Genomic DNA, 27,433 nt, shown 5'->3' on the forward strand with positions numbered 1-27,433 from the left:
GGATGGGTTTATAAAAATTGGGGATGATAAGAATTGGAAGGGTGTGCCCTCATTTCAGGGATTGTCCCTGATAGGAAAATGGAACCCAGCAATGACAGCAGCATCCCTTTCCTCCCTTCTTGCTGTTTTTTAAGTGCATAAAAATAAATTATGAGCTCCAGTGCTATCTGATTGCTGTTGCTAACCATACTCTGTACAAAACGCTAGTGCAGCCTCACTTGCAATATTGCGTGCAGTTCTGGTCACCCCATTTCAGGAAGGTTGTGGAAGCATTGGAAAAGGTGCAGAGGAGATTTACCAGGATGTTGCCTGGTCTGTAGCGAAGGCCCTATGATGAAAGGCTGAGAGACTTGGGCCTGTTCTCATTGGAGAGAAGAAGGCTAAGAGGGGATTTAATAGAGACATTCAAGATGATCAGAGGATTAGATAGGGTGGACAGTGAGAGTCTTTTCCCGAGGATGATGACGTCAGCTTGTATGAGAGGGCATAGCTACAAATTGAGGGGAGATAGATTTAAGACAGATGTCAGAGGCAGGTTCTTTACTCAGAGAGTGGTAAGGGCGTAGAACGCCCTGCCTGCCAATGTGGTGAACTCAGCCACATTAGGGGCATTTAAACAGTCCTTGGATAAGCATATGGATGATGATGGGTTAGTGTAGGGGGATGGGCTTAGATTAGTTCATAGGCCGGCGCAACATCGAGGGCCGAAGGGCCTGTTCTGCGCTGTATTGTTATATGTTCTATGTAATTTAGAGGGCAGGCCACTGATTCTTATGATTGCTTACTGTTTTTATTATGGGGCTGAGCTCAGGATGAGTGGAAAATTGCTTTATAACATTCAATATATATTTTTTTAAAAAATGCCTGACACTTGACACTGAAAAGGCTTAGGGCCCTGGTGACATTCTGGTAATAGTTCCTATATTTCTTTAGGACTGAAGACTTGAGTTACTGAACTAGTGATGCCCCTAACAAGTGTTCCAAATGCAGCTATAGTACAAGTATCTGCTGTCAATCCCAGTACAACTATAGTACTGGCACCTGCTATCAATGTAGAAAACTGTCCAAGTACCTCCTGCCCACGAAAAGCAAAAGCAAAAGCAATTCAATCTGGCTAATTACCAGCCTATCAGTCTACTCTCAGGCATCAACAAAATTAGAGAAAGTGTTGCTGACAACGTTATCTAGCAGCAAAGGTCAAGCAATGGTCTTCTACTAACATTCGGTTTAGGTTCTGCTAAAGACCATATTTCATTTGCAATCTTCATCCCAAATATGAACAAAAATGTTAAACTCAAAAAGTGAGCTAACAGTGGCTAACTTTGTGGAATTAAGGCAGCATTTGACTAGGATAAAGGAGCCCTCACAAAATTAAGGTCAGTATGTCTCAAAGGAAATTCTCCTGAGTAATGTCATTTGTAGCATAAAGGCAGAGGTTGTCATGGACTAATAATTTCAGTTCCAGCACATTAGTGCAGGAGTTCCTTAGGATAGTGTCTGCCCAACCATCTTTCAGCTGCTTTGTCAATGACCACCACAAGGTTAGAAGCAAGACACTGTCCACTGATGACTGCACAATGTGATGGAAAATTCTTGGCATGCATTGAAGAGTGCAGTTCCAAGTAACAAGAGGTTCCAAACCAACCAGGACAGAGCGGCAACATCCATCTACTATTGTAAACATCAATGGCAGCCATGTGGTTGTTATGTGACCTATGACCTCCAGGATTGCTATGGAAATATTGTGTTTTTTTTTCATGATCATAGATTAAAAGCTCAGAATGTGGAAGGCATGTTTAAAACGAGCTGAACTGTGCAATTTACAAGCTGCAGAACTGCAACAGATAGCATTTATGCAGCCAGGCCTTGGACAATCAAATTCTGGTCAAATCCAGACAGGCTTGGCACTGTCTGGCCAGGTGTTAATGACTGCATTGTTTCAGAATATACCATTGTTTACACCTACAGTGAAGCTACTTAGTGAGAACAATATTACACCTGACTTGGTGATACCCAGTTAAGTGAGAGGCCAGAAGTTCAAAATGGCAGGGACAGAATTTGGCTGTTGAAGGTTCAAAACCATATTCTGCGACCTTCAAATATGGAAAGTAGCCACCTCATTGGATCTTCCTGTCCAATGCTAGTATTTAACACAAGTCACAGAATCTTTATGAAGACGGTTACTCATGGGGAAACCCAGTGCTCCAGCTGACTGCATTTTGCACCTTCTTCAATGGCGCCTCCAGAAACACTGCCTTGGTGAGACAACCTGAGGACTAGAGCCAGCCCTTGACGACAGGGGAAGCCCAAATTGGCAATTGCAGATCCTGAAACTTCAACCAACTGCCAAAGATCAAAGGTGAGCCTGTCTCAGCGTTATTGAATGGGTATTACTGGTTCTTTTGGACAAAAAAGTTCAAAGACAGTGGTAGGGACCTGTAGATGGGGCATTACAAATTCTCTGAAATGCATGTGAGAAGTACATACCAAGAGTAGATTTGAAATTGTTTCATTAGAAATTTAAGACTGTTAGATGAAGAATCCTGTGACATAAGTGCAATTGTAGAGTCTGATAAATACTGTTTTTCCTTGATAATGTGTTCAATAAAGTTATGTTAGAACTTCCACTGACTTAACCCCCTTTGTGTATCGCACCACACAACACACCCGAGTTAAAAAAGGTTACTGAAAACTGGTCAAGGCTAGTCAGGGTACATTTATCTATCCTTCACTTTACTGTAGTGTCAACTATCCACAAAACATCCTCCAACAACTTGCTAAGATTTCTTGACAGCAATAACCATATACAATAGACAGCTTGGATTCTGCCCAAGGCTCTCAGATCCTGACTTCATTACACCTTTAGTCCCAAATATGGTCTAAACATGTGACTTTTTCCACCTGGAAGAACAAGGGAAACAGCATGGCAATATCATTAGCTGTTATTCTCCTTCCAGGTATACACCATATGGACTTGGAAGAATACCATTATTCCTTCACTGTCATTGGGTCAAAAATCTTGTACTCCCTCATGAACTTCAAAATCACATGAACTGTAGTAGCTCAAGAAATGATAAGACATTGTACAAAGCAATTAGCACTTGAAAGGGTTAACTGAGGTCGTAAAATAAGGTCTGCACATCATATGAAGGACTGTTGCTAAGGAGCAGCTGATTAGAGATCTGTGTGTTCCCTGAGATCTGTATGTGTTCACCAGAGTGAGTACAATATTTCAGTAATTCTTCTTACTGTTAACAGCACATAGCACATAATGTATACTTAATCTAAGATGTAATGAATTTAGCTATTATGTGAAAAATCCTATTTCTCGCTCATTCTGATTGAATCTTTACTCACGTGGCATCCTTCTCCTCATGGTTTCAGCAATTTACACTGATACAGGCAAGCAGGATTGGGGGCAGTGTTTCCTCCCATGACATCTCGGGTGATTCTAGCAGAAAGCATCATGTAGAAGATACTGGCAGCAGTGGGGACCTCTGTCTGCGATTATATAAGAACCATCACCATGTGAATGGCAAATTAGTAATGCACAACCTCTGCTGGCCTCGCTTATGTTCACACACAAGGAAATATCTTACAAAAGGGTTTCTTTAAAACATCGCTTTTTTTCATCTAAATGGAAAGCCTTACACATCTGGTCTATTTGCAGGAATCAATTAAAATAACTTTCTGACCAATATTTCCTTCCAGCAGTGAATATGCTCAACAGTGCTGCAGCTTAAAAGGTATAATGCAGGCTTTATTCATAGAGTTTTGCTGTAATACAATCATAGAATGGTAACAGCGCAGAAGGAGGTATTTCAACCCATCGTGTCCATGCCAACTTTATCTAACAGCAATACAATTTGCCTTATTCCACCATATTTTCTCTGTAGCTCTGCATTGTTTGCTTTTTTAAAAAGCCTCGATTGACTTTGCCTTTTAACAGGCTTTCAGCCAGTGCATTCCACAACTGAATCCTTCAGTTTTTAAAAAGTGTTTCTTTCATATTGCCATTGCATCTTTTATCAATATCATAAATGTCCTTTAATTCAGTATTTTCCCGCATCTTTGGAAAAGAATCGAATATTAAGGATAGTCAGAATGGTTTTATGTGCAGATGGTTTTGTCTCACAAGCTTGATTGAGGTTTTTGAGGAAGTGATGAAGATGATTGACAAGGGTAGGACAGTGGATGTTGTCTATATGGACTTTACTTACACATTTGACAAGTTCCCTCCATGCTAGGCAGCTCCAGAAAATTAAGCTGCATGGGATCCACAGTGAGTTGGTCAGTTGGATACAAAATTGGCTTGGTTTAGGAAGATAGTACGTAGATGTGGAGGGGTGTTTTTCTGATGAGAGATCTATTGCCAATGATGTTCTATAAAGATCAGTGCTGGGATCTTTGTGGTTTTTAATATATATAAATGACTTGGATGAACATGTAGGTGGTCTGATTAGTACGTTTTCAGACAACATAACAATTGGTGGAGTTGTGACTAGTGAAGAAGCTTACAAAAGGATGTAGCAGGATATAGATTAATTGGATGGTTGGGCAGACAAATGGCAGATTTACTCCAGACAAGTGTGATGTAAAGCATTTTGGGACGTCAAATGCAAGAGGAAATAGCAGCACCTTTAGGAGCAGTGATATACAGTGACACCTTGGGGTTCAAATCTATAGCTCCCTGAAAATGGCAACACAAGTGAAGAAAGTGGTAAAGAAAGCATACAGCTTGGCTGATTTCATCATTTGGGGTGCTGAGTATAAAAGTTGAAAGTCATGTTGCAACTGTATAGGATTTTAGGCTACATTTAGAGTATTATGTGCATTTCTGGTCCCCACACTATAGAAGGGATGTGAAAGCTTTGCAGACGGTACAAAAGAGATTTGTCAGGGTTTTGCTTGAATTGGAGTATATGAGCTATAAGGAGAGGATTGTTTTTGCTAGAGTGTTGGTGGTTGAAGGGCGCTCTGACAGACGTACATAAAATTTATGCAAGAAAAAAATAGAATGGATGGCCGAAATCTGTCTGTTTTCTGAAGGTGGAAATGTCAAATATTAGGGGCATAGGATAGAGGTGAAAGTGGGAAAGTTAAAAGGAGATGGGCAAGACATGTTTTTTACACAGAGGATGGTAGGTGCCTGGAACATGTTTCCAGGAGAGGTGGTGAAGCAGATACTTTAGCAAAGTTTAAGAGACATTTGGACAGACTCATGAACAGCCAGGGCATAAAGCCAGAGCATGTGCAGGCAAAGGGAATTAGTTTAGAATGGCATCAAGGTCAGCACAAACATGGTAGGCTGAAGAGCCTCTATCCGTGCTGTACTGGATCTATGTTTTGTGCTCTACCAATGGGAACAGTTTATCTCTACCTACTCTGTCCCAACCTATCAAGATTTTGCATACTTTTCTCAAAAGCCTCTTCTCTAATAAGAACAAGACTGGATTCTCCAATTTATCTGCCCAACTGAAGTTGCTTAGAAACCTTTCCTCAGTAACTTTTCTGAACTAACTCTAAAGTCTTTCTTAAACAATAAATCCTCAGGAACAGACAAGAATAGTTCTGTTGACGTTGAACTAGTCTTTTATGCATAGATTCCTTTTTTTTGTACTCTATTCCCTATGTATAAAGTCTAAGATCCTGTAAGGTCTATCAACTGTTTTCTCCATCTATCATGATTTGAGCATTTATCCAACATTCGTCTGAGATTGCACCCCCTTTAGTATCGTACCATTTACTTCATATCGCTTCTATTTGTTCTTCGCGCAAAATGAATCATTTCATACTTCTCTGTATTAAATTTATTATGAAACTTATCTGTCTGTGTGTTTTTTTTAAGTTTACCACTGTCCTCTTTGCCATTAGATTAATTCAAAGTGTTGTGTCATCCACAAACTTTGTAATTGTGCCCTATACATCTAAGCCTATATCATTGTTATAGATTATGCAATAATAAAGACATAAGAAATAGGAGCGGGAGTATGACATTCAGTCCCTTAAACCTGCCCCATCATTCCATACGCTCATGACTGATCTGTGCCAGGGCTCAACTCCTTCTTTTCTACTAGCTCCTCAAAGCACTCAACTCTCCGATTATAACAAAAATCTATCTATCTCTTCTTGAAATACTTCCAATGACCTAAACTCCACAAGAGGGTAGAGAATTCCAAACGATCAGTACCCTTTTGGGAGATGAAATTCTTTTCCATTTCAGTCTTAAATCAATGTCTCCTTATTCTGTACATACGTTCCCTAGTTTGAGATTCCCCCACTAATTGAAACATCACCTTAAGGCCGACATAGTCAAGTCCCATCAGGACTAAGAGAGTCCTAACACTGGCCCCTGGGGAACCCCACTTATATGCTTTCTTCAAGTCTGAACTACAGTCATTCACAAGTGCTTTCTCTTTCCTGTCATTCAGTGAATTTCATAATCTTACTGCTCATGTCCCACTTATTCCATCACCTCTAGGTCAGCTCACAAGCCTGGTATGTCTACATTCATGTCTGTGATAAATACTGAGCTGTGCTGCTGCACAGAAAAAATGTAAAGTGCCACTGAGTTAAGCAGCTACGCATAGCAGCAATTTTTTAAAGGTAACGTTGTTTCATGAAATGCTAAACCGGCTGCTTTTGCTAATATTTATTTTGAAAGCGAATGATGACATGTCAATCACAACAATGTGCTACCGAGTTGTAAAACTGGTGAACTTGTGACACTATCACGCTCATGGTGTGGAGTGTAAGCATTCCCTTGAAAGCTGACATGAAGTCAGAGCAGTAAACTTTAACATTCTCAGAGGTTTTTAAATGGTGTAGGAACTGAATTATTCTGAAGCTGGCCTTCTGTGCATCTGGTGATCCCTGAAGAGGACAGACAATATTCTCGGAGCATGAAAACAGTAAGTCACAAGTCATTTCCCACTTGGAAACTTCTACAGTCTTCCTGCCTCAATATCAAGATCAATAATTTTAGGGGTTGAGACACCTTTTTTCATGTACTTACGCCAATCTCCACACTCCAGGCCTTGTTGTCACGTGGTCTGCTATCACACCCAACCTATTGTTAGCAAGGAATAGTACCCATTCATTCTCCTAGGCTGTGATAATGGGAACTGCAGATGCTGGAGAATCCAGGATACAGCTCTCTGATGAAGGGTCCAGGCCCGAAACGTCAGCTTTTGTGCTCCTGAGATGCTGCTTGGCCTGCTGTGTTCATCCAGCCTCACATTTTATTATCTTGGAATCTCCAGCATCTGCAGTTCCCATTATCTCTAACAAAGTGTGGAGCTGGATGAATACAGCAGGCCAAGCAGCATGTCAGGAGCACAAAAGCTGACGTTTCAGGCCTAGACCCTTCATCAGACAAGGGTGGCGCAGTGGTAGTATGGCACTGATGAAGGGTCTAGGCCCGAAACGTCAGCTTTTGTGCTCCTGAGATGCTGCTTGGCCTGCTGTGTTCATCCAGCTCCACACTTTATTATCTTGGATTCTCCTAGGCTGACTGTTTTCCACTCCTTTTTCTGTCCAATTGTTCTTCTCCATCTTTGGGCTCTATCCCCACCTAACATTTACCCCTTAGCCCCTACCCCACCCCATCTTCCGCATATAAAACAATGTTTTCCTAGCTACCATCAGTTCTGAAGAAGGGACACTGGACTTGAAATGTTAACTCCAATTTTTCTTAACAGGTCTTGCCAGAACTGCTGAACTTTTTCAGCAATTTCAGTTTTTGAGTCACAATATTGACATGGTATTATTGTAACATCAAAAGTCTGTATGAGGAGAATATTTCAGGGCAGGTCGTATACATTTAATGGTAAGGATGTGCGGAGTGTTGCTGAACAAAGAGACCTTGGAGGGCAGGGTCCTAGTTCCTTGAAAGTGGAGCTGCAGGTAGAGAGGATAGTGAAGATGATGTTTGGTATGCACTTTTGAAATACTGTGTGTAATTCTGGTCTCCCCACTATAGGAAAGATGTTGTGTAACTTGAAAGGGTTCGGAAAAGGTTTACAAGGATGTTTCCAGGTTGGAGGGTTTAAGCTAATGGGAGAAGCTGGATAGGCTGGGACTATTTACCCTGTAGCGTTGAAGGCTGAGGGGTGACCTTATAGAGGTTTATAAAATCCTGAGGGGAATGAATAGAGTAAATAGACAGGGTCTTTTCCCTCGGGTGGGATGAATCCAAAATTAGAGGACATAGGTTTAAGGTGAGAGGGGAAAGATTTAAAAGCCTCATAAGGGGCAACTTTTTCGTGACAAATGTGGTGCATATATGGAATGAAGTGCGGGAGGAAGTGGTGATGACTGGTGTAATTACAACATTTAAAAAGCATCTGGATGGGTATATGAACGGGAAGGGTTAAATGGGATATGGACCAAATGTTGGCAAATGGAACTAGATTTTTCTAGAATATCTGGTTGGCATGGATGAGCTGAACCAAAGGGTCTGTTTCAGTGCTGTACATCTCTATGACTCTACGACTATTTATTTACACTGTCTCTTGTGTTAACATAAATTGGAAAGTGTCTTTCAAATTATGGGTTGGAATTTTCCCAGCCTCTAAATGACATAGGCAATGGTGAGTCAGTTTGGAAAATATGGTGAGATTGAAAGAAAGAGATTCTCGCTATCAAAGAGCAGTAGTGAGGCTTCCCACCCAATGTTTTAAAACCATAAAGAGAATTTCACTGGTGAGTGAAAAAGGGCCTCTTTTCATATATTACCATCTTATTAGTTTATAATGCCTCATCGATATGCAGGTTGTTACTGTCCTAGTCAGTCCCAGACAGAAATTAAACTGTGACAATCCCCAGCATGCCTCAGTGGGTATCCGGCAGCTCCAGCTTACCTCTTGCTTCCCCAGGCCTACCATCTTGGCCAACATTCTCTAATATCTCAGGGCACACACCATAGGCAGCAATGACCGGCAGCCCACTGCCCATGGAGGTTGGCATCCGAGGTGTACCAGCTTCACTGCATCATCATGGCAGATCTCTGCCTCACAATACAGTTCTCCATTTCAATGCTGGTCACTGCTGCTCACTGATCCCTCAAATGGCAATGCTGCTGACACACCAGCTAGCTGATCCACCTGATCATTGGAAAGGTTGCATCTCAACACTCTCATCTTGCCTCCTTAGTTCATGCTCATGTTGTGTCCATGGGGATGCTTTTAACACTTCTGACTTGTCTTGTCTTTTTTTGAACTGGTACCTAACTTAGGACCTACAGGCAACATGTCTTGCTTGGCAGCAGTGATTGTTCAAAGGGGTGTTCAATTTTGCTGTATGGCACCATTCTACATTAATGTCACGCCTACATTTAAGTGCCTGTAGCTTACTTGGCAAACACGCTGAATGTCCTTCAAATGGTTGTATCTCAACGTCTAAGGGAAATCAAGGGACATTGACCGTGGATGGGAGTCCTGTCACAGTTAGTCAAGGCCATTATCTGATATTGGTTCAGGGGCTTAGACAAGTCAGTCGACTACTTGGAGCATTCAAGTCAGGGATTCTGTATTTTTACAGTCTGAGGACTGGGCCTCCGGTTGGTGTGAGGAGGAGGTTTCAGTAATCCTATAGGATTTACAATGCTGTATGGTATTTGTGCGACATGGCTTGTGTTGCATACATCAGAAAATGGTCTACTGTGTCAAAGTCTATGAATCAGCATCCTAGGGCACTTCTGGGCCCCTTTCTTGCCCACAGTAATGAGGACTATGGTAAGCTGTCTTTTGTGAGTGATGCAATTGTTTACTGCTCACATTACTAAAGAGCTGTTTGGTTTCTGATATTCCCAACATTGGATCATTGGAATTAAGGCTACTGTCTAATGAAGGCACAGAGAAATGGAGGAAGAACAGTTTACAGCCAGCCCAAAGCAGCAGCACCATCAACATCCGAACAGACTCCAGGTTAGAAGTCACAGCTCAATGCCCCCTCAGAACTCAGGGAAAGCACAGGAGACTCGGGGTCAACCAACTTCAATGCATTTGCTCCAGATGAGCAAGATACAATGCTGCTGTAGACTGAGGATGTCCTGGGACACCACCACAGAGCTGTCTCACCTGATGGGATTGAAGTTGTGATCCTAAGGAGTAGCTCTCCATCCTGTCCTGGTGACCACTGAGGTGACAACCTTATTATTTTTGAATCTAATTGCTGTTTTCAAATACTCACTGGGGACTTGTGTGATTGTCTCAATCCTCAAACTGCAATTATATTAAGGCTGTCAGTGATTATGTTTCTGACAGACCACACTGCTTAACATAATTTGTCCATGATGAGGTCAGTGCTGCAGCCCAGGCATTAGGCTTTCCTAACATTGCTGGCTTTCCCCAGATGCAGGGCTAAAGACAGTACACACATCACACAGAGAGCATCGGGTTATAATGCAGCACACTTGATCAATAGGTACCAGTTCCACTTGATCAATGTTCAAATCATATGTGATTATTCATAACATCTCCTAGAAGTCTATGCAGGTTCCTTGGAAGATGCTAGGATGTAGAAGCATTAATCAGTAAGTTTGTGCATGATGTAAAAATTGGTGGGATGTTAAATAGTGAGGAGGAGAATCTTTGATTACAGGAGGATAAAGATGGAATGATCAGTACAAAATGAAATTCAATCCAGATATGTCTGAGGTGATGCATTTGGGAAGGACAGACAAAGCAGAGGAATACAAGATGAATGGTACAATCCTCGGAATCACTGATGTTAAGAGGGATCTTGATGTCCATATTTACTGGTCCCTTGAGTTAGCAGGACAGGAAGATAAAGTGGTTTTGAAGCCATATGGAATACTTGCTTTTATTAACCGGGGCACAGAGTTTAAGAGCAGGGTGATTATGCTGAAACTGTATAACATGTTAGTTAGGCCACAGCTAGAGTATTGTAAGCATTTCTACATTATCGGAGGGATGTGATTGCACAGGAGAAAGCATGGAGGGGATTTACCGGGATGTTGCCTGGGATGGAGAGTTTTAGTTATGAAGAAAGTTTGGATATACTGGGCAAAAACAAACAAAGAACTGTGGATACTGTCAATCAGAAACACAAATAGAAATTGATTGGAAAGTATCTGTGGAGAGAATTAACATTTCTGGTCCAGTCACCCTTCTTCAGGACTGTTTTCTGTTTTTGTTAGATGTAGTGGGATTATTTTCCTTTTGAAGTAGAAGAAACTGAGAGGGGACATGGTTGAGATATATAAAATTATGGGTGATGTAGACAGGAAAGAACATTTTCCCTTGATGGAGGATCAGTGATCGGGGGCATTCATTTAAGGCAAGGGACAAGAGTTTCAGAGGATATGTGAGGAAAAATATTTTCATCCAGATGGTAGTTGTAATCTGGAAGGTAATAGAGGCAGAAACCCTCTTAATATTTAAGAAGTATTTGGTTTGCACTTGCAATACCAGGGCATACAAGGTAATGAACCAGATGCTGGAAAGTTGGATTTAAATAGTTAGGTGCTTGATTTTCACCAGCGCAGACTGGCTGGGGTGAATGCCCTTTTTCTGTGATGCAGATCCCCATGACTCATAAAGTCATAGAGATGTACAGTATGGAAACAGACTCTTCAAACCAACAAGATGTCAACAAAATACCCTAAATAAATCTAGTCCCACTTGGCTCATATCCCTCTAACCCCCATAACCATTCTGATGCATTTTAAATGTTGTAATTGTACCAGCCTCTGCCCACTTCATCTGGCAGCTAATTCCATACACGCACCATCCTCTGCATGAAAATGTTACCCCTTAGGTCCCTTTTAAATCTTACTCCTCTCACTTTAAACCTATGATGCCTAGTTTTAGACTTTCCCACCCAAGGGAAAAGACCTTGTCTATTTACTCTATCCATGCCCCTCATGCTTTTGTAATCCTCTATAACGTCATTCCTCAGCCTCCAATGCTCGAGGGAAAATAGCCCCTGCCTATTCAGCATCTCACTATAGTTCAAACCCTCCAGGCCTGGCAACATCCTTGTAAATCTTTCCTGAACCCTTTCAAGTTTCACGACATCCTTCTATGACAATATTCTTAAACTCCCATGTTCCTACATCATTTCAAAGGCTGAATGCTGTACACGGATGGTTGTCTGGAGATGAGGGATATCCTCTGAAACTGTGACTGATGACTCCATTACACAATCCTTGATTGAGGCCAAGTATTGATTGCAACCCACTGTTACTATGGGGGTTTGGTGGGAGGAGGGTGTGGTTACTCATAATTCACTCCAGGCAGAGTATACCATATAATCCTTGTGTGTTGTCTAATGCACAGACAAAGTGGATGGAATTGACACTGAAGAAATTGGTACATGGAAGCAGTTTTCCAAAGAGGAAGATGAGGACTTTGAGCAGAAAGGACATTCTTTTCATGATGATGGAGCGCTACAGTGTCAAAATGCAACATGCCAGGCAGGACTAAATTTACACCCCCTTCCAATAGTTGAGTTGAGTGAAGTGATCATTCATTATCTGTAATTTTCTTTTGTTGTTCAAAATACAAGTAGAGCTTCCTTAGTTCCAGAAGAAAATACAATTTTGTTGTTTCTTTGCTTGACCTGTTGTTTAAAGACCGTTAACGTTAACAGCTATTTGAAGACTTCATAATATATGTGATGCTCTGACACTAAACAATGACAAAATGTTGTACTGTGCTGCGTGTTAGGGAAGGAGTAGCCTCATTCAAACAGAATTGAAAGTGATAACATGCTAACCATGGGTAACCTGTGCAGCTTCATTTTTGCAGCTACAGGTACAAAGACAGTTGATAGAATCCTGACAGTATGGAACAGGCCATTCAGCCCAACAAGTCCTCACTTACCTTCTGAAGAGCATCCTATGCAGACTTGCCCCCTACACAGTAACCATGCATTTCCCATGGCTAATCCACATAACCTGCACATCTTTGGACTTTGTGAGGAAACCCACACAGACACAGGGAGTATGTACAATTTCCACACAGACAGTTGCTCAAGGGTGGAATTGATCTTGGGTCCCTGGTGCTGTGAGGCAGCAGCGCTAACCATTGAGCCACTGTGCCACCCTAGGTGATGATAATGCAACACATCAATTAAGTTTTATAAATGTGGTCTTCTATTTCCAATGAGGCATCACTTCTGTAAGCTACATGTCCTCAGAAGCTCTCATTCATCATTTCCCTGCCATTACATCTACGATGAAGGGCTATTCCTGACTGGCAGCATTTGACCTGATGGACACCTGGGCTTCAAATATAGTACAATAGTGGAAATCCTGGAAATTCCCTATAGGCAGCAGGACATTTCTGTACAAGGTAAGGTGAGTACAGTGCTGTACAGATGTAATTCATGCATAATGAGATGGGCAGTGGAGAATTGGTCACAGAGAAACTTGGTGAAACTCCATGAAACTTTGCAAAATTGATATTTAGTTGATTTTTGGTAAAATGCAGCCCATTATTTTCTTTGCCACAGAGATTGACAAGGGATGCCAGTGAGTGTGGGTTATTTGAACTTTCAGAAGTTCTTCAACAAAGTCCCGCTTTAGAGATTAATGTGTAAAATTAAAATGCACGTGATTGGGTGTAATATATTGAGATGGATAGAAAACTGGTATGCAGACAGGAAATAAAGAGTATCAATAAATGATTAATTTCCTGAATGGCAAGCAGTGACTATTGGGATGCCACAGGGAACAGTTAGCACAGAAGATAGGAGCAGGAGGAGGTGATTCAGCCCTTTGAGCCTGCTTTGCCATTCTTCTTGATCATGGCTCATCGTCTAACTCAATAGCCTTATTCTGCTTTCCCTCCATAACCCCTTGATCCCCTATGTCTAGCATCCCCCTTGAATCCATTCAATGTTTTGGCATCAACTACTTCCTGTGTCAGTGAATTCCATAGGCTCATCACTCTTTGGATGATGCAATGTCTCCTCATCTCTGTCCTAAATGGTCTGCCCCAAATCCTCAGACTGTGACGCCTGGTTCTGATCACTCCCACCATCAGAAACATCTTCCCTGCATCTACCCTGTCTAGTCCTGTTAGAACTTTATAAGTCTCTGAGATACCCCCTCAGGTGTCTGAACTCCAGTGAAAACAATGCCAACCTTTTCAACCTCTCCTCATACGACAGTCCTGTTATCCTCGGAATCAGCCTGGTGAACCTTTTCTGTACTCCCTTGGGATCAAGGGCATCATTCCTCAGCAAAGTAGACCAAAACTGCACACAATATTCTAGGTGTGGCCTCACCAAGGCTCTGTATTACTGCAACAGCACATCCATGCTCCTGTACTCAACTTCTTGCAATGAAGGCCAACGTACCATTTGTCTTCTTTACAGCCTGCACCTGCATACTTACCAAGGACCCCAGCCATTCACAACATATATTATTTATTTGGATGATGGCACTAAATGTAATATCTTCAAATATGCAAATGCTACAAAACTGGTTGGGAGGGAGAATTGTGAGGAAGATACAGTGATGTCAGTGTGATTTGGACAAGCTGAGTGAGTGGGCAAATGCATGGCAGATGATATATAGAATGTATCAATGTGATGTTATCCATTTTGGTCACAAAATCTTGAAGTTAGACTATTATGTGAATGGCTACAAATTGAGAGGCGAGTGTGCAACAAGATCTGGGTGTCTTTGTGCACCAGTCGCTGAAGGTAAGCATGCAGGTGTGCAGGCAGTAAAGAAGGCAATTGGTATGTTATCCTTGGTTGCAAGAGGATTTGAGTACAGGAGCACGGATGTCTTGCTCTAATTATACAGGGCCTTGTTAAGATCATACCTCAAATATTGTGTGCACTTTTGTTCTCATTCTCTGAGGAAGGATGTTGTTGTTTTGGACGGAGTGCAATGGAGGTTTACCAGCTTGATTCTTGTGGCAGTGGGACTATTGTAAGAAGAAAGGTTGAATCGGTTAGGATTGATTTTTATTCACTGCATGAGGGGAAATCTCACAGAAACTTATAAAATTCTAACAGGGCTAGCCAGGGTAAATGTAGAAAAGATGTTCCCAATGACTGGGGAGTCCAGAACCAGGGGTCATAGTCTAAGAATATGGGGTAAACCATTTAGGGCTGAGATGAGGAGAAATTTCTTAACCCAGAGAGTACTGAGCCTGCGTAATTCACTGTCAAAGATAACTGGCAAAGCTAAAACATTGTATGATTTCAAGGAGTTGAATACAGCTCTCGGGGCTAAATGAATCAAAAGATATGGGGGAGAAACTGGAACAGGCAACTGAGTTGAATGAACATCATAATGAATGGCAGAGCAGGTTCAAATGGCCGAATGGCCTCCTCCTGCTCCTATTTTCTATGTTTCCATATTCCTATGTCTAAGAGCTCTTGTTGTACAGTGGTAATGCCCCTTCCTCTGGCTTCCTGTAGCTTGGGTTGAAGACCCATCTACTCCACATATGTCATGACATTTCTGAACAATTTGATTAAAAATGTCTGCCGTAATCTTATTCCCTCTAATTGCTTTCCTGTTTGATATATCTTATAATGTCACAACTATAGTGATTAGTCTTACACTTCTATGCCTTTTCACTTGGGATTTCTGCATCAGGTATTAGCATAGTTAATGCATCAGTCTCGTGGGAGATCGTCTGGTCCAATAGAATATATCACTCACTTTGGCAAGCTAGTAATACTGTATTAGGAACAATGACAAAACATCAGCTTAAAAACAGTGACAATGGATGGCTCAAAGAGACAACATAACAATATCACATTTTTCTACTTCGATTCTGAAACCAAGTATCTGTAGGGACCAAGGTGCATGCTAGTATTAAGGCCTGTCTAGGTCAACTTTGAAGCATGTTATTTGTAAATATCAATTTTATTAGCTATTTCTTCTGTGGCGGTGGGGAATGAGTATTCCCAAAAGCTATTTTTCATTGTTTTTGTGGGGCTGAAGAAAAATCAGCAAGAAAGGTTTACTGAATAGGAGCTAGGTAGATGACATTAATCATATTATCATTGGTACTTAGGGAATATCAATCAGGCTGCACAATCTGGGGTTCTCTGCAGAAATTTCATACCACTGTCATTGAGTACATTTTAGTTTTGTTTCTGCTGCCCCTTTAAATTTAGTTGCTATTATTGGCAAAATATACAATTAAAGAACAATTTAAAAATAACCTTCACTGTCCTGAATCTGAATCTATAGAAAGATATATCATTGCATAATTGTGAGCCCTTTGTCAATTCTTACTGTGATAGATTTGCCACAGTTGGTGCTGAAACAATGCACTTCACAGGGAATGGCAGGCATGAGGTAACCAGAATGTGGATGGTTGTCAACGTTGTTTCTTCCCATTCCTCTTGATTAATCTATCAGCAACATTGTAGTTAAGTAAGTACCTCAGCGAAATCACGATCTGTAATTAATTCTGTTGACAGAAACACACGTATTAATTTCACTAATCAAAAGACCAGTAGGTAATTTCTGATATTCTTAACTCACGACTTTGGTTCACAGCTCTTGATACCATAGGCTAACAAAAAAAATCTATCAAATAAATTTCAGCGAACTCAGCAATCATAGTTTTTTTCTATTTGTCTGTGTGGAAAATATGTTTCCTGATTTCATCTAATGCTCATTTTAAGATTTCTTTGTTCTAAGTTTCTTGACTAAATTCATCAAACCCTGATATTATTCTTGTGAACCAGCAATAAATACTGTCAAAGACAATTTCTTTCAGCTCAAAACTGAATATAAGGGTCTAGGCCTGAAACGTCAGCTTTTGTGCTCCTGAGATGCTGCTTGGCCTGCTGTGTTCATCCAGCTCCACACTTTGTTATCTTGAATATATTATTATCAAGGTTTGATTCACTGATTTAATCTTCCCCTCTTAAAGGCCAAGTTTCCTGAGCTATTTTGAATCTTTTCAGTAGCTTTTTAAGAATTGACTGCATAGCCAACTAAATCCCTTTTATTCTTTCACAAATCCTTTTTGCTCACTATGACAAAAACATCTGATTTGTCTTTCTTCAATCCTAATGTTTGAACTCTCGCTTTCCACCTTGTACTGCATTTGCCACAGTTCGCTTACTTAACCTGCTCACATCTGCATAATTTGCTGTGACTAAGAATTAGTGTTTTCTGCAAACATGCATATATGGTTTATATGGTCTATTCATCTCATTTTAATTCAATTTCTAATTTCTGTCCCTTTTATTTCCAGCTTCACTGCACTTATATCACTTTACATATTTCCTGTCTTGTTTCTTCTCTCCTGTGCTTTCACTTTCAATACCCCACCTTCCCTGACTGAATTTAATCTTTCCCTTTGCCATACTACTAATACCCAAATCCTTTCTTTCATACTTCATCCATCTCCTGACCACTTCTCTGTGCTCTCTCCCCTTTCCCTTCCTCACTTCTCTCTTTTCTTCCTCCTTAATATCTTCTATCAACTGTCCTAATCTGTGAAAGGAATGGATACTCTACTTGTGATTTCTGTGGACATCTTGCTGAGTACCTTTACTTTGTTCAGCATGACTGACTGACTCAGCTAACCAGAGTTACGACAGTAGTTCTAATGAGAAAGGAGGAGACAAATGCTCTCTTTACAGCCATCTATTACCTACTATTGCAATATAAAGCACAGGAACTCATTAATGGAAATCTTTCTTCATTAAAAATACACTACACTCACTATATTAAATTACGAGTGTGACCTTTGATGGAATAAGCATTGTTTGTAGCTTTCCTTAATGGAGAAGTTATATCAACACATGTTCATAATAAGCTTCTGCTTAACGTTTGACAACAAAAATATGCAAATCTTTAATGTGTTTATGAGTTTCAATGTTTTTTGAAATGTATATGATGCAAAAACTGAAGAAAATAATAGAATGTATATAATATTAAGGCCTTAATGTAAACATCTCATTCTTTCATCATAAGCCTTTTGCATACGCTAGTTTTTTTTCATCAAGATATTTGCGGTTAAGTATTTAACCTTTAAACTGTGAAGGTTACAGTGCAGATAGAAATTCACAGTTATCAGTCATATTATTCCAATATAATTGCTGTTTCAGGAAAGGTTTAAATTTTTTCAATTTTCAGGCTGCGCACAATGAATGGACGTGCATTTTTAACAAATTAATCATTTTCAGCGCAAAATATTCAAAATTTCGAGCACTTTGCATCAGAATACAAGAAAAATAAGTGTCCAAGACTTTTTCTTTATTACAACTGAAAACAGGCATTTTAATTACACAAGTGTTCAGGTATTTTTAAGTTTTAGTTTCTAGCTAAATTTATATGATCTTGAGATATGTGTATGCTTATATTACTAAGGCCAAAACAATCTCTCTGACCATGCTCAAGCCTTTTTATGTTACCAGGAAGCAATGATTAATGTGCTTGAGAAGAAATAGGAATGAATACTCATTACTTGCCTGGCAATTATTGAGCAAAGACATTTCAAATCCTTAAGATCAGATTGAGTGGACTATGTAGATTGATAAAAATAGATACATCACTGCACTAATCAGCTGGGAATCAGATGGATTCTACAACTGAAGCAGAAGAGAGCTGGATCATCAATGGACAGCAAGGAGATTAAAGGCTCACTGCTGGGCAATTTGCAATTGTAGTGTTTTCATCATGCTATCAACTATACCAAAATTTCAAATCTGAAAACAAGCAAAGGACCATCATTTATTCCTATCCAACTATATCACATAGTTTAAGGTATGAGCAGGGATACAGAGGAAACGTAGGGATTATTTTTATGCAGTGAGTGGTAATGGCCTGGCACTCTCTGCCTACAGACTGGTGAGAAAAGGCAAAAAAAACACAATGAAGATGACTTTTTCAGTTAAGCCCAAGTTGTATCCGGTTACTTTTAAAGGGATTGCTGTTGCAAGGCCCAGATAGATTTCTCACCATGTTGTCAAGCTCAACTATCTCTGCCCATGGCATTACTCACATCTGATTGCATCCTCAGTTAACCACCCACAGTGCCCAGAGTGGCACACAATTCAACAAACATCCTCCAAAAGAATGGCATCGCTTGCACCCATGCCAATGTTTAAAGGTTGCTCTTAAATGACAGATTCTGATCATTAGAGAAGAGGAAGGTGGCACCACAATTCTCCGACAGGGACCTGGAGGTCCTGTTTGAAGGGATGTCACAGAGGAGGGTCCAGGAGGACCGGCAAAGTGTCCATGCCACCATATCCTGGTAGTCTGGTCAGAGACCACCACCAGGTCCGTGCTATCTCCTTGGTCCAGAGCAATAGCCAGCAGTGCTGTAAGAAGGTCAATGACCTGACTTGTTGAGCCAGCGTAAGTGCCACACTCTTCTCTCTACTACCTCAAACTGCATCCATTCTCCCACCCCCTTAGAGACTAATGTGCCACCACAATTTCCCTCACTCACTCATTCTCACTCCTCCAACCTCCCACAGCACTAATCCTGCATGCCCTCTGTGCTACCTCAGCACTGCTTTGGAACACCACGCCAACTTTTGCCCAGCTGTATCAGTGCCAATAGCTGGGTTACCTCCATTTCTTTCATTACAGAAGAAGATAGCCCATAATTTGGCAGAACAAGCGTGTACAGACTGGGGGATGCCTGACATGAGACTCTTTACACTGAGGAGAATGACCTGGACGTCATACGAAAAGTGTAGGACTGCTCCCACATGGAGACATCCATTTTCCATCCTCCCAACCCCACGCTGCTCTTCATTGCTCTGTCATGTGCTCAGAATATCCTACGATCAAACCTCTAGGAAACCCTCTAATCAGATGCACCCAGGATTCTCACTCTGCCATACACCAAGTATTGATGAGGTACAAAAGACCACACCCCCTATACTTCACATATTGGAAGCTGTGGTGCAGACGGAATGAGAGGGGCCCAAACAATGTCCTGCATACATCTAATTCTCCATTTCCCACCTCACAAGTGAAATTTGGCCAGGATTTCTCAGGCACTCTGGCATCATGGCAGCCACATCACTTGGTATAGGCTGTTAACATAGCAGTTCCCAGGAACATGACATCACTCCATTAAAGGAAATCACCACCAGAATGGCAATGAACTGAGAAGCCCAATGAATAGGAAACTGAACTGGAAACATATCTTGCTGGCAGGAATCCAGAATGAGGCACAATCACAGGTGAGGGCAAGGGAAGTATCGATATTACTGGGAGATACATTGGATTTATTGTACTTATAAAGACCACTTTGAAACAAAAGCCTAATGCAAGTCTCTTAGATGCTTCGAATTCATAGGTATAATTGTTTCCCCAGCACCATTTCTAATGAAGTATTTCAGCCTTCCTGCCATATAAAGTAGTAATTACTTACTTTGTGTTGAGAATGAAGGTATGAGCATATGTACATCCAAATGAAAGGGAGTGGGTGACATCCTGGTCTATCCATAATGTTCATGGTGATTCTCATTACTCCATATACCTGGCTACCTCCCAGTAACCTTATGCTCCCTTGCTTATCATGAATTTACCTTTACCTGAAAAATATTCAAAGGCTCCTCTCCTGTTTTATGACCAACAAGGTTCCAAAGATACATGATCATCTATGCGAAAATATATTCTTACCTCTGTCTTCAATGGATGAGCACTATTTTATAACAGTGATAGCTTTGTTTAAGTATTCACCTTGTTTGAGATTCTCCCACATGAGGAAATATAAAAATCCATATCCATGCTGTAAGACCTGTCAGGGTTCATGTTTCAATCAAGTTCCTCCTACTTTCCTAAACTCCACTGGTACCTGGTGTTAGAAATTCCCAAACACAGTCATTGTGCGTTAGTCTAGTGAATCTTCTCCGAACTGTTTACATGCATTCCAAGCCTTCCTCATATGAACAGACTATACAGTACATAGTACACTGAACATAGACTCTCCAGTACCCTTTGTAACAGAAGAATGGGGTCCCTGTCTTTGCAAACAATTCCCAACAAAAGAATTAGATTTCGAATTAGGTTTATTGTCACATTCTCATGTGAACACAGTGAAAAGCTTACAAAGTTACCACTTACGGTGCCATCTTAGGTACAAAGACACCTAGGTGCTGGATCTTTGAAAAAATAAAGAGATAAAAAGTTTAGCATTACTGCACTTCATACCATCTTAGGTAAAAGGTACCTAGGTACAAAATCCGAGGAATAAATTAGAAAAATAAAGAAATAAGATGTCTGGCATTGCAGTCCTTCAAGCAGACCACACCAGGCCTTGCCTCCAATCTTCACCAACCTCAACCTGAAGCTATCTGCTCTTGCCGCTGTCCACTTGGGCAGCCCGTTCTCACCACAGCTACTGATGCCAAGGGACCACGCTGTCAGCCATTTTGGGCTCGCTCATCCTGCCATAACTTGGCTCTAGTGTGCTCAGCTCATTCTCCTCTGCACTGATCTCCTCTACATTGCACAAACTCGCTCTCCACACAAGGTAGGCAGATTAAAGTAAGATCAAAAAGAAATCAATGAAAGAAGAAAAAACTAAAAGCCCAAAGAGCAGATGAGCTTTGTACGCTGCACTGCTACTTCACTGCCATCTTGGATGGGTGATAGAACATTCTTCCTAAATACTTGTTCCTGTACGTTAACATTTTATCATTCATGCCCTAAGGTACCCAAATCCTATTGCAAAGCATTGTTCTGCAACCTCTCACAATTTAGATAAGATGTTACTTCTTCATTCTGCGTGTCAGATTGGCCAATTTTATAGCTTCCCACATGAGACTATGTTCATTCACTTAAGCTACATATTCTGCTTTGTAGCTTCTTCATGTAGTCTTCAAACTTACTTTGCTACTTAACTTAGCTATTGAAAACAATTAAACATCCTATTAAATTAATGCACTTGAATATTATTGATGCATTCAAGGATCAATTGAAATCTGACTTTTCAGCAGTGTAGAGTCAATTTTTAATATTCCATCTGTCCTGTTGTTTTATCGTCTCAAGTTACAAAGTCCAGAAGGGATTCAGTTTTAGGAGCAGCAATCAACCTTCGTACAACTATCCAAGACTGTATAAGTGTGAACCAGACACCTTGTAATTTCTGTAAGTAACTGAGAGTATCTAGAGAAGGAGAATCAAGGAGCAGGGTAAACCAAAAGGACTGCCTCAGTGACCCTTGTGAACAGGAATGACTAAACTGCCTCCCCTGACTTTCCCTTTGCCCATCACAGCCATGTTGTTTTCATTGTCTGTGTCTGTCTGTTCATGTATGTATACTAGGGACTCGAGCAGACAGTCACTGAATTTACATCTGCTGCTGTAGCAGTTCTCTGCTTAAAAAAAACATTGGAATTAAAACTTTGATATAAGCAAAAGTATCTTGCAATTCTGATCTTCTGTCATGACAAGATGTCAATGTCAATGTTTTAGTTGTGCTTCAAAACCTCAAACAATCTGTCGAAAAACAGTACCAGTAGATACTTGCTGGGTAGATCTGGGTAATTGCCATTTTGAAAAGTTATCAGCAACCAACACAAAAGATTGGGCATATCTTGAACCCTTCCAAACCCTTCTACCAAGCTTTAAGTATCAATTAGTACAAAGTGCATTTGTGAAGTGAAAATTACTAAATGCTGAAAAGGGGGATTAATCTACTTGCACAATTTGGAACTGAGAAAAGAGGATGTCTTACATGCCAAGTTAATTTACACATTGCAATTACAAGATTCACACAAATGTTAAAATCAAAACAATACTTGGCTTTTTGCATATGGTAGAGTTGATAATTTGAGAAATGAGCAAAATATTCTAATGGTCATTCAGAATACTCAGTTGGCCATCATCGATAGTCAAACTCCATTTTCCAACAAAGGACATCACAAGTTGTTTTATTGAGCATTTTGGGTATGAAAAATGCAAGATATAACACAAGAGAGGTCCTTCTCCTCCTCTTCCTCCTCCATGTTAATTTTACAGAATATTTAACATGATGGAAATCAGCCAGAACTAATAAACTGAAGCAACTATGCTGTATGTATGCGAGGTTAGAATGACAGGCTACAGTAACAGGGCTTTTAAAAATATTGCACAGCAAATAATATGTGTTGCTTAGGAAAACAACAAAGTCGATCATTCTCAGCCACTTTGTTAAAGGTAGTGCACGTGGCTGTGAAATCACTGAGTCCTCAGCTCAAGCAGGTCAGAATCTTGTTTCTGAGTAGAATTTCACTCTATTGGGCTTTGCTATTAACATTCAAAGGAAATTTTACCTTATCTAGCTATTATTGGAAAGCGTGTTAACATCACAGGGGAGATTGTGGTTTACTGTTGAGCCGTAATTGTTGACCTCCCCAGAAAGTCCTGTATTATTAGCAGAACTCCGACAACTTGGCATATCATTGGACTGATAAAGGTTTGTTTTGAACCTTTGCAAGTGTCTGGAGGGATTTGGCAGTGCTTTTTAAGAAGTGTGAAAAATAATATTCACTCACAATGTTATCGAGAATGGCTTGCGATCCAAAATTGCCTCTAATGACTTAAAAAGAAGCAAAATATTGATCTACCCATTAATACAGTATTAGCTGGTGAGAAGAAAACATATAAAGAACAGAGGCATAAGTTTGTACAATAACGCTTTGGTGGAACATGTATCCAGTCCTTTAGAAGCTCCTGTAGGGGAAAAAAATCCAAGTATCACAGGGCTTAAACAAAATTATAGGAGACTCATGTCGCCAAAGCCAGGGCCAGAATTTCAGGTTTACCAAGTTTTTGAAACACAATTGGAATTGATTTAATAATTATATTCATATTGAGCCTTGAATCTCATTGTTTGGAGCCAGTGTGGCGAAACAGCCCACTGATGAAGGTTGGAGGGAAGAGAATCAAACTGCTATAGTCATGGGCACGGTACAGTGAGTGTGACCTGGAACCAGTAGATAATTGGGAGAGGAAATGATTGAGGATTAAGAGAAGCTCCTCATTCAATTCATTACTTACTTTCTTTAAGAGTTCTATTGGGCTGCAATGTTTCTCTGAAGACAGCCGGTGCTGGCACTGCCTACCTTGAGTCAGTACAATGCTACATCAGAGACCCTCAAGCAAGTGTTGAAACATTTAGTAACTCAGACGGTTGAATCCTTGCTTCAGGAGTGGTTAAAATGATGGATTTTCTTATGCCTTAACCAAAATAGTGATTGGCATAAATTTGGTAAGAAGGATAAAACAAAGTTGTATTTATATGGGAGAGAGATAATGGGAACTGCAGATGCTGGAGATTCCAAGATAATAAAATGTGAGGCTGGATGAACACAGCAGGCCAAGCAGCATCTCAGGAGCACAAAAGCTGACGTTTCGGGCCTAGACCCTTCATCAGAGTATTTATATGGGCCTTGCATGAAGACTGGACATTAGCAAGAGCAGACCTGTTACATCATTATGTACAGGAGATACACTAATGCTACACTAGCTGCAGACCCATTTAGACAAAGTCACAATTCCATCTCCTCTACAGTTTCTTACACACGATTTGTATGACTATGTGGTTAAGAATAAAACAAAGAACTGTAGTTGCTGACATCTGAAACAGAAACTGAAATTCCTGGAGAAACTCAGCAGGTCTGGTGGCAAGGTGTGGAGCTGGATGAACGCAGCAGGCCAAGCAGCATCTTAGGAGCAGGAAAGCTGACGTTTCGGGCCTGGGCCCTTCATCACAAATGTTAGGTCTGGTAGCATGTGTGGGGAGAAAGCAGAATTGACGTTTCGAGTCTGGTGACTCTTCATCAAAATGTGCTTGTAGTCTGCTTGGTTTTGAAGATAGTTTGTATTTCCATCTTGCTTTCAAGCGCAATTTTATTTTATTCAATTATGTCATTAATGAAATCAGTACTGCCCAACTCAAATTGCCCATAGAGTAGTTAAGAATCAACCACATCGCTATATATCTGGCATCACATGTAGGCCAGATCAAGTAACAATTTTGAAAAAAAAAGTATAATTAACCTCTTCAGAGATATTACCATACACAGTGGAGCAGATAGGGCTTGAATCTAGGCCTGACTGGTCCAGGGGTATAGAACTACTACTGTGCCACAGGGCCTTAACTGTCAATATTCAATAGATCAGATTGGATTTTATAGAAATGGTACAGGATCATTATTTGGCCGTCTTTTTATTCCAGATTTTTACTGAATTTACGTTTCACCATTGGTTTGAATCCCACCATAAGCAATGTCCCCAAGACGTTTGTCTGGGTTTCTTAACCACTATGCCACTGTCTTCCACACTCCTCTATTGCACACATATCATACATCAGTTTTTAGGTATTTTCACTGGCCATGAGATATTATCAACACATTCCTCTTTCTTCCTACCCCAGTCTCCTGACTTGGATTCACATTGCTATTTCCTCACCATGGATAAGTTAATATCCAGGTATTGCCCAGTCTAATACTATTGTAAGGCTACCACTTAACACACATAAGACTACCACAAGTAATATGTCTCAATCACTGCCACATTTCAACAGTTGATCATTGATAAACAATGTGGATTTGTCCAGCATTGCTCATGTCCACAGGAGTCTTTTTAAAAGATAGAGCTGCCTACATGTCAGTGTTGGGTCTGCATCATATATAATATATGGGTTCACTTGACAACAAACTATTGCCTCATTTCAGCAAATGTTACGTTGACCGCTAATTATAGCGATTGAGTTGTGCAGCCTTGCCTTGAATGTACTGGTAAATGGCTGCAGCTGTCAGCAAGGGTCTCAAGTCCATGCATGGCCAGTTCTGCTTAAACCTAGTCCCCACTATTTAAAGCAAGACAATACATCTGACAGGCCAAGTGCATTTTGGCTGCAACAGGGCCTGAAAGTAACGAAAAAGATCAGGAAACATGGCATAACAAGAGCCTGTCCCAGGGTTCTAGGATGCACCACTACATCAGGAAGACAGAAGTCCTCTTCACTCAGGAGGCTAGAAGGCTTTCCAGGCAGATGCTCAGATGCAGTGCGATCAAGTATTTGTTGCAGTCAATATCAACACTGTAGCTTAACGATCTATTTGGGGTATGAAGATAGAATTAAAATGACCTGCCATGAGTGGTCAAAGTCAGTGTATACATCTTCAAATGTCCTTTCCCACCAACTGCATCATTAGCCTCACACACTGCTCAAACCACTACAATCTCTCCACTTTCTCATGTTCTCTATCCAATGCAACTCCATGTTTAAGAACTCATATCAGCAAATGTAGCTTTTCTGCAAAATGCAAGATCATTTCTTGTATCTTGCAAACACTAAGGATGTAGATATATCACTCCACCATTTTTCATTATAACTTCCCTCGCCCTTCTGCCTTTATGGCTTCAGATGCCTGGATGAGTGCATCTCCAACAATACTCCAGTGTTCAGCAACATCTGAAACAAAGCAGCCACCTTGACTGGCACCCTATCAACCACTTTCAAAATGCACTCACTTTGTCACTGATGCGCACTGCACTGGAATAGCTGCTGTGATCATCTGACAAGCTCAGGTAACCAGCAGGGAATACATAAAACCAGAATATCCATTTTAGTCATCGCAACACTGAAACGCAGTGAAGTGTTAAAAAAATCATATCTTGTCTTACTTATACTTGTGTACGCACATTACATGATAGAGGTGAAAGGTTACTTGTGGAGCCTTAGATTTGAAAAGACAGATAGTTTTGGAAAGTACAGATGTACCATATTTCAGTAGCTTGTTTTGAATAACAAGAGAAAGCAACATGACATGATAACAGCAAGGTTACTGAAAACTCTTCTCTCCTTCTGTCTCTCTCAATCTGTTTCTCTGTCTCAGAAAACAATGCTAGTTGAAAACAACTTTGAAAGATCACTATTCATTGAGAAATCAAGGTTATTGTCAGGCTTCACCATTCCTGAGGAAACATGACAATAGCTCAACCATCGGGTTTCAGGCTTCATTCCCACCACCTAAAGTATCCTAAAACTTTAAAGTGGAACTGCCTTTGCTTTCCTGCTTGTAGAGATACACACCACTATTTATATTCTTTTTAAGGTTATTTCTGTGTTTGATTGGCATCTCATTTTCTCATTTTTCCCTCATGTTTAACAGTAATAAAATTCCACTTTCCTTTACTCCCAGAAGCTTTGAAATTGGCTCTGTTTCATTTTTGATCTGATTAACTACATGTTATTGAGTTGTAACAGCTAGATGCTAAAAAGAATATTTGTTGTGACCAGACAATGGTGAGGAGATGAACTGATCACTATCCTCAATGGATCTTAATAGGACATAAATCATACAAGTTAATGCTATAATAGCTAGTATTAGTACTAGCTACTAATACATGACAACATACCTACGTTATTAAACAGAAGAATGTAGGACATGAGTATATAACATTAATGCTACAGGACACAGAGCAGAAATTATTTTATATGTATATATCATCACTTGG

The sequence above is a fragment of the Stegostoma tigrinum genome, chromosome 16 (assembly GCF_030684315.1).
Source record: "Stegostoma tigrinum isolate sSteTig4 chromosome 16, sSteTig4.hap1, whole genome shotgun sequence".
Lineage (NCBI taxonomy): Eukaryota > Metazoa > Chordata > Chondrichthyes > Orectolobiformes > Stegostomatidae > Stegostoma > Stegostoma tigrinum.